At 41.1% G+C, this 9,153-nt stretch overlaps 1 protein-coding gene across 6 annotated transcripts in view; it reads left to right on the plus strand.

Annotated features, from left to right (window-relative positions):
- Positions 1–9,153, plus strand: part of ASB3 (ankyrin repeat and SOCS box containing 3) — a 112,751-nt gene that overhangs the window by 8,136 nt on the left and 95,462 nt on the right. For 4 of the 6 annotated variants that reach the window (XR_006104581.1, XM_042474318.1, XM_042474361.1 and 1 more), the window contains exon 2: positions 2,493–2,563. The exons of 1 other annotated variant lie outside the window; for it this stretch is intronic. The gene's annotated coding sequence lies outside the window, so the exon portion shown is untranslated. Of the gene's footprint in view, positions 1–657; positions 834–2,492; positions 2,564–9,153 lie in introns of those variants that run through there. One more of the 6 variants, XM_042474340.1, reaches the window with a different exon arrangement.

A 9,153-nucleotide genomic window follows, 5' to 3' on the forward strand; every position in this document is an offset into this window, starting at 1 on the left:
CATATTCACGGGGGTCTTGTGCCCCTAACCCTAGCGAATTTGGAGGGACAAATGTATACTGTTATGAGTATATTTGAATGGCTTTATAGTATTGTATTTTAATTCTGCTTTTTAATGTAATAATCGTGACGGGTGTGTGTTTTAGTTGTTTTAATTTTTTGTTAATTTTATACTGTTTCAATTAGATGGTTTTAACAGGGTTTTTTTTAAATACTGTATATTTAAGTTTTTCAAAAATGTTTTTCTCTTGTGCTTCGTCTCAGGTCCCTTTCTGGGAGAAAGGTGGCACAAAAATTAAATAAATAAATAAATAATGTGTTTTAAATCATGTTTTGTATTTTAATATGCTGTACCTCGCCTGGAGCCTTGAGGAGAGGCAGGAAAGAAATGAAATTTATTGTTGTTGTTGTTATTGACTGTGCAAAAGAAGTTGTAGCATGGGTTTTGTAGACGTGGGTTCAAAATGCACCACAGAAATAATCCAGTTTGAGACCGCTTTAACTGCCCTGGCTCAGTGCTTGGGAATCCTGGGAATTGTTGTTTATTGTGGCATCAGAGAGCTCTCTGACAGAGAAGGATAAATATCTCACAAAACAACAGTTCCCAGAATTCCCTAGCACAGAGCCAGGGCAGTTCAAGAGATCTCAAACTGGATTATTTCAGCAGTATGTTTTGGATCTCCACCAAACTACAAATCCACCTAACAGCAGCATTGTCTAGACCACATTTTACTAGCCTTTTTCAAGACTACCATGGAGAACCTTGTCAAGGGCCTTACTGAAATCAAGATACTGTATGCTGTACCCACAGCATTTCCTTCATCTCCCAAGCTGGTAATTTTATCAAAAAATGAGATAAGATTGGTCTGTCATGTGACTTGTCTTTGAGATGCCCATGTTGACTTTTAATGATCTCTTGACAATCTCTTGCATTCTTCCAAATGTGATCTGGTGAGCTGGGGATTCCAAAGTAGGTTTGAGTAAGGTTATGATAGGCTGCAGGGCACAGGCAAATCTGTGATGTTGGATAAAACCTTGGAAGCATATTTATACATTAAGGTGAACGTGTGTGTTTGTGTTCCCTTCTACCTGTTTTAGAATCTTCTAGAAATGGGTGATATGCATTGTACATAAGGTTACCATAATTCTCCTAAAAACCGGGACAAAATGTAGGACAAAATTTAGACCAAAATATAGGACAATTGTAAGATAAAATTTAGCCCAAAATGTAGGACATTTAAGAAAAATGAAAGACCTTAAATGTCCTACATTTTGGGCTAAATTTTATCCTACAGTTGTTCTATATGTTGGTCTAAATTTTGTCCTAAATTTTGTTCCGGTTTTTAGTAGAGAATTATGGCAACCCTAATTGTACACAAAGCCCCACAGAAGCAGAGAAGGAAGACTTCATTTAACACAGTTTAAGTTATCCATGAAGAGCAGCAAGTATTTTATGGTGCCTTGTGTTGTTTGCGCTATCTTGTATTTCTGTGTTATCTCACATTGATTCACTGTATGCTACCCATCCATTAGTTGTGTTTGCACACTATCCCAGTCAACTTTCAGACCAAGCACACTACAGAATCTTGCTGGAGAACCTAGAAATGCCTAAAGAGAACACTTCTCTATGCATTTATAGGTCCTCCAGTGTCATTCTATGGGTAACTTTTCCCATGCGCCATAGTATTGTGCTGGATGATCTAGCAATGTCTAGATAAATGTTCACTCTAGGTCTTCCAGTACAGTGGTACCTCGGGATACGAAATACCCAGGTTACGAAATTTTCGGGATACGAAAAAATCCCATAGGGAATTATTGTTTCGGGTTACGAATGTTTTTTCGGGTTACGAAAAAACTTTTGGTGCTTTTTTCGGCTTTTTCGCACGGAATCGCGGCTTTTCCCCATTAGCGCCTATGGCAATTCGGCTTACGAAGGCTTTTCGGGTTACGAAAGCGGCCGCGTTACGAATTAATTTCGTAACCCGAGGCACCACTGTACAGTTCTCTGGTATGCTTTTGCTGGAAGTCCAAGACATTTTTATCTTCCCTGTCCATGACAACTAATATTGTCAAGCAACATATTCCTTGCCCGTGACAATCAGTAAGACATGAGACCAGGGAGCAACATCTTCTCTGTCCATGACAACCAATAAGACATGAGACCAGTAAGCAACATCTTCCCTGTCTGTGACAACCAGTAAGACATGAGACATGGCAATCATGGCAGACACCCTTTCCCCTCCCTGTAGGTAGGACCTTGCATAGAAGTTGTGCTACACCATTTCACAGAAATCCAGAAGCTGGGAGGGACTCTGATAGACACAATTAAAATTATTTGAAGCAGCTCAGATTTTGTGTTTGCATTCCACTTTAGCTTATATGAGGGTCATTTCTTCACGTTTAAGGCTCTATATGTTTAGAAAGTGGTGTAATCCAAGAGAGCTTTTTAAGTTTTCAACTGACTGCTTTGTTTCTTTCTGTGCTTTGTTACAGATTTATTGGAATTTGCCTGTGACAGTCAACAGTGACAAATGTTAATTTAGAGTCTGTGCGCATCAAAGCAGGTATGGACCCTTTTCATAATAATAATAATAATAATAATTTTTATTTATATCCCGCCTTTCCAATTGCATGATCAAGGCGGCTTACAAGACAAGAAACAATAAAATACAGGTAAAGCATCACAATATAAAAAGTTTAAAAACATCATTACTAGGGGTAGGAACGGGAATCTATACAAATCACAATTCACTAGGGGCAAGAAAAAGACAATACACTGCTCCCTCGGGTTACGAAATTAATTCGTTCCGCGGCCGCTTTCGTAACCCAAAAAGCCTTCGTAAGCCGAATTGCCATAGGCGCTAATGGGGAAAAGCCGCGTTTCGTGCGAAAAAGCGCCGAAAAGCACCAAAAATTTTTTTCGTAACCCGAAAAACATTCGTAACCCGGAACAATTATTTCCAATGGGATTTTTTCGTATCCCGGAAATTTCGTAACCTGGGTATTTCGTATCCCGAGGTACCACTGTATATTGCACTAATCCGGGGTCGAAAAACAGAGAACAAGGAGCAGAGAAAAAACATTATTACCTAAGATGAAAAAGCCAACTGGAATAGATGCGTTTTTAATTGTTTCTTAAAAGAACCTAAAGATGCAGAGGAACGGAGCTCTGCAGGGAGCTTATTCCACAATGAGGGGGCGGCGATAGTGAAAGCCCTCTGTGAGGTCCTCACCAAATGGGATTTGGGGACCTCTAACAAATTGGTCCCAGATGTTCTGAGTGTGCGGGGCGGATTATATGGGGAGAGACGGTCCTCCAAGTAGACTATACAGTGTGCCTGCGTTATATGCAGGCGCGGTATATGTGGTCTTGAGCTTACATGCTCAAGCCGCGTGGGAGCGCGTGGGGCACAAGGGATGGTGCGTCCCATTCGGATGAATGGGGTGTGCGCCCATGGTGTGTGTGCGCTGCAGCGCTACCGTGCCGCCACTCACACAAATCCCATTCACTTGAATGGGGCTCCAGCATAGGCGGAATTCGCCTTATGTGGGGGGGTCTGGAATGGATCCCCTGCGTAAGGCAAGGTTCAACTGTAGTTATGTGGTGGAAGGAAACGTGGTGTTCTATTACAGTGGACCCTTGTTATGCGCTGGGGTTTGGGTCCAAGATCCCCCATGTATAACAAAATCCATGGATGCTCAAGTCCCATTAAATATAATGACATAACAAAATGGTGTCCCTTATAAAAAATGGACGATCAAGGTTTGATATTTGAAATTTATAGTTTTTTTGAACATTTTCAAACCATGTATGCTTGAATCCGTGTATAAAAAAGCCGTGTATAAGAAGAGCTGACTGTATTCTATTCAGCCTCCCATTTTTCCAAGATAAGGTATTAACAAAAGTAGCTGCTTATCTTACAGTGTGTCTCTTTAGTTTTATAAAGGTATGGATTGAATATGGTTGCTTTTTATCTACACCCTATATGGGCATAATTGCCTAACGCTATGCAGGAGCTATTGTGATTCAGGATACATAAAAATATAATGCACCTGAACCTGAAAGTGTTTATTCAGATGTGAAGCTGTATTCATTTCAGAGATGGACTGATTTGGAAGTGTGCTCAGGTTTGCTACCTCAGGACTGGTTTTCATTTGATACTTGGGTATCATGTTGTGAATGGTGCATGCACATTTAGATAATCATTTTTCGTGGTAGCCTGACTTGACTTCTTAACATTACTAGTTCAAAATGTGATGGAGTCTCCTTGTTTAGAAGTTTTTAAACAGGCTAGATGACCATCTGTTGGGAGTGCTTTGATTGTGTCTTCTGCATGACAGAGGGTTGGATTGGATGACTCTTGTGGTATCTTGCAACTCTATGATTTAACATAAACTGTATGAACTAACTTTACTGGAAAAAATACAGCAGTTGAGATAACATTGGGCAATGTGGAATAGCTTACTCACCCAAGTATGCTAGACCAGCAGTTCTTAACCTTTTCTTTACCACAGACCCACTTTCAATATCTTTTGTTGCCACAGACCACCAAGATTTAAAACTCTAAAGTGCATCAAATCATTATTTAAAACTGCTCATCAAGGGTCTTCAAATTTGGAGAGAAGGGAGAAATAAGTACTGTAAATGCACACACTTTTATTATTATTATACTTATTGGAATATTCAATACAAAATGTAAATAATAATAATAATAATACCTGAATACTGAACCATGGCCTCGTATTACTCATTAATTTTAATTAACGAATTAATGAGAAGGCTGGTGCTGTTTCACTTACAAGCCTTGTTGTATTTTGGGCTTAATAGCCGAAACTTGTATTCTGGATTCTGGCTCAGTTCTGGCCACCAAAGACTTCTATGATATATCTGCACAGCTGTGTGTGTGTGTGTGTCAGTAGTAGCTTCAAATGGTACAAGGAGTTGGGACTGGGCATATGTATATTTAGGCATGAGATGCAGAGGGATCCGAACCTCTGGAACTCGCTGCCCGCCGAGCTCCGCTCTGCCGCCTCCTTAGCCCAGTTCAGGAAGGGGTTAAAAACCTTATTATTCGAACAGGCCTACCCCTGACTTTTAGCTCCTGACCGCTTCCTCTATGCCAGCATGGCCACTGGCATGAGTGTTTTTTAATTCTTTTTCTGTGTAATTGTTGGTTTTAGTGGAATGTTTTTATTGTATTTTGATATATGTTGTTAACCGCCCTGATGTATGAAGGGCGGTATATAAATAAACTTTTTATTTATTTATTATTATTTATCAAGCGTGCTTCCCATTCCTCCATCCTGTGCACTGCTTTGTTGCGCTCAGAGTAGGAGGTTCCTGAAGACAGAACCACACATGTAAGTGCATGTGCACATGCACACACACATTCACACATGCAATACATTCTCAATGGGGCTGAAGGAACAGTCCACAACTGTCTAGAAGGTCTATAACTCATGCCAACCATGTCAGGATAACAGTTGCTTCCAACCCTTCAGTCACACACAGACATGCAAAGCGTAGGCCCCTCTGCTCTAGAACTGCTACTGCTGCTTCTCCATCCATCCCTGGTTCCACTTTCCTGTCTGCCTGCCTTTCGCCATTTCCCTTTGCCTCTGATTCTTTTATTTTTATTTCTTTACTTCAAGGATTTACATCCTGCCTTTGTCCCATAATGGGATTCTGTGCTCATGGGCAGCCCCAAAACAGTTTTTTCTCTCTCTGGCGAAAGGAGGCAAGTGGGAGACCAGGGTGATGCTCTTGTTTTCCAGGACATGCCCTACATTTCAACCTTCTATCCAGAAGGAATTTCAAAATGTATTCCATTTTGAGCATGGCTAAGCAGCATGTATTTACATTTATAGGAGTGTTTTCAGCTTCTATTTTGTAAGGTCCTGCATTTTTCTTGAGTGTCTTTTGCAATGCCTTGTCCTCTTTTGCACTTAGGACATCTGTTCACTCTGGAGGGAAGGGAAGGAGCCAGAGAATCAGTGAACGAGGAGTGATGCCCCGTCAGGGCTGAGGGGACTTGTTTGGCCAGGGTTTGGCCAAGGCTTCTTTGCCCCTTTCTTTCAGAGTTCCTGGGGGAACCAGAGAGGAAACAGCTGAGGTGAGGAAGGCTTGGAAGTGGAGATGAGGAAGGGAGAGAGTAAATGTAGGGTGATAGAGCTGTGCTGTTGCTCCTTGGACTGGTGGGAAGGATGGAGCTCTCTCTTTCCTTCTCCCTCTTTCTTCTTCCTCTCTCTTTCCCTGATAGAGAACAGTGTTCTACATTATTTCGTTCCACTCCATAGCAGTTGAAAGCATGAAGATATTCTGGTGTAGCTCTATATATGTTCTTTTATAATGCTGTAAAATTTGATCTAAAGTTAAAATATTTTTCTTCTTTTCCATATGGTGCTTTTTTATTGTACCGGTCACATGCACAAAATGGAGTATATCATGATATTTCTTATTGAATTATATGAATCTGGGGGAAAATAATTTTTGAATCATGCCTACAATACAGTTATCTTATTAAACACAGAAATCAACAACTTTAGCTCTTGTGCCTTTTATAAGGACCCCGGAGGTAGGTGGGGGAGTTCTCAGTTGCCTCTTGGCTGGTCCTTTAAACTTTTGCACCAATCCCCCCCCCCCCCATTTGAATATTATTGACTATGCCCCTTTGAAATGCATTTACTGTTGATTGTGTAAAATACATGTGCAAATAATGGGGGCTAAAACAGTTTCCTTTGGAACAGCATTGCTTATTTACACTTCTGTTTCTAGTTTAAATAAGGCAAGGAAATGTGCCTCCAATCTAGTATAAGTACCTAATGAGTTGGTTGGTACCTAGGAGTGCTGGTGAATCTTTCAATCACTTGTATCTTTCTACTTAAATGGTGTACAGTTACCATCTTTAATTTTTTGGGTCTCCTGTGTTTGATGTCACTCTTATGGCTAGATTTAAAGGCCTAACTTTAATATGCTGTAATTTTTTTTACTTATTTGACCATCAAACCCCCCCCATCATCCCACCTACTGCTATTAAAACTCCCTTCAGATTTTTTTAAAAAGTGATTTGTGATTTAGGTGGTTGTTGCTTGAGAAATACAAACCTGAAGTGCTTTTGTATATAAATAAAGAGTTGAATAGTTTGTTGGATTCTTCTCATATAGAAATAAACAGTAAAGGTTCTGACTTTTAATGGTGAGAGATACATTTTGTGGAATTTGATGTGTATTCTTCTCTGTTGCCTCTTCCTATCATGTAATCCTGTAAAAGTTTTTTTTTTTTGTAGAGGTAATCTGGTAAAGCCATTTATGGTCTACAGTAAGCTATATTTGTGGAGTCATCATTATCTTGGTCACTATCTAATTAAGATACCCTCCTTCCAAACCTTCTTGAGACACTAAAGTACAAATGAGACACTAAAGTACACAGAAGTTAATAGATAACAAAATGGAGAAGAGTAGTACATGGACACTGAACATAATTGTTACTGATTCAAAGCAATACAGACTTCAGTGTGAACAATGCACACAAATATAGAGCCACTTTTTTGTTGTATGAGACACATAGTACTTGACGTTCTGGAGAACCCTTTTATATACTAAAATACAAAAATGTGCTTTTGTTGAAGATAATTTAAAACTCCAAGAAGTAATTTACAGTTAGGATGGAAACCCATTTTGCTTATCTTTCACAATGATTAGGCTATTTATTTACTGTACTTCCTACACTGGTTGACACCGCTGCTATCTATTTTGATGGGAGCTGTACAGACAAAAGGATAGTAACTGGAGTAGAAATTTCAGAAACTCCTAAATGATTGTTGAGGTTAAGTCTGAGTCACTTGCTATGTATTGTATACTTTCACTTAAAACAGAATAGTCTGGACCCAAAGAGGTACTTCAGGGTATTCCAACAGTTTGTGCTCACTCAGTGGAAATTTTATTTTGGCTCTGAAACCGATTCACGTTTCTCTGCAACTCCCCATGGTTTCAAAAGCATTTTGTCATGCACACAAGGATGGATGAGTAAGGTGCTTTTCAGGACCATGAGTTCAAAGCACCACAGGACACTCAGAGCTGTACAAATCTTTCAAAGTAGGTTTACTGGTACACTGAAATCTTCCAAGAATTCATTCTGCTGTGTTGCCCTTTGATGCCTCTGCCCTGGTGCAGACATAATACTATTGACTATGGCGAAGAGACTGGGAGTGAGCTGTGATCTCATCCTTTCTTTTCCTACACTGACTTAGTAGTTTTAAGCATTGTATCAAATTGTAGGGTTCTCACATTTAACAAGGATTTGCAAAAGGAAATGTAAGGACGAAACAGACCGTCCATTTGGAGTAGCGTCCTGCTGCCGCTTTCAGCGCTGGATTGGGGCCACGGCACATAGTTGCTACACTGAAAGGAGTGGTGAGATTGCCGTTTCCTAATGCTGGATCGGGGGCACAGCAACTACATGCCATGGTCCCAATCTGGCAGTTTGCTGGTGCTAAAAAGAATGGCAAAATGCTGCTCCTTTCAGGGAGCTGTTGCTGTGGTGGCAGCGGCTTTTCGGTGCCCCTTTGGCATAGGAAGTTTAAACGCTGTGCCAAAGACACGCCATGACATCCCCACTGTGTGGTTGGGCATATGGCGTGATGCCAGCATCAAGGTAGCATCGGAGAATGTGGACGCCACGCCCCCACTCTGCCCCAAGACCGGCATTAAATACCAGTTTGTTCAGCCCTGTAGCTATGTTAACCAGAGTTAGGGTTGAAGCAGATAGAACACAAAGTCATGATTAAGGCCCTGTACATACCGGCCCTTTAGCACATCCTGGCGACGTGCTAGGGTTGTCTCGGGGCACTGTTTCCAGACGCCCCACAATGTCACAACTGTGACATCACTGCCGCGCGCCTTCCAGATGGGCGCGCGCGGCAGCGATGTCCTCGCGCCGCAGGCAGTTTGGGGCGGTGCTAAAAGGAGCCGCTTTTTACCAGTCCTTTTCTTTCTGCGTAGCTGCGCCATGCAATTTGGATGCTGTGGCGTGATTAGCGGAAAAGAGAGGCAGCTGCTGGCCGCCTCTTTCTGGTGGTCTGTACCCTGCCTAAGTTGACTAGTGATGGAGAACCAAGCTAGGGGCTGTTCAGAGTATGAACTAGCTGCATCAAAA

This window comes from Sceloporus undulatus, chromosome 1, assembly GCF_019175285.1.
Source record: "Sceloporus undulatus isolate JIND9_A2432 ecotype Alabama chromosome 1, SceUnd_v1.1, whole genome shotgun sequence".
Lineage (NCBI taxonomy): Eukaryota > Metazoa > Chordata > Lepidosauria > Squamata > Phrynosomatidae > Sceloporus > Sceloporus undulatus.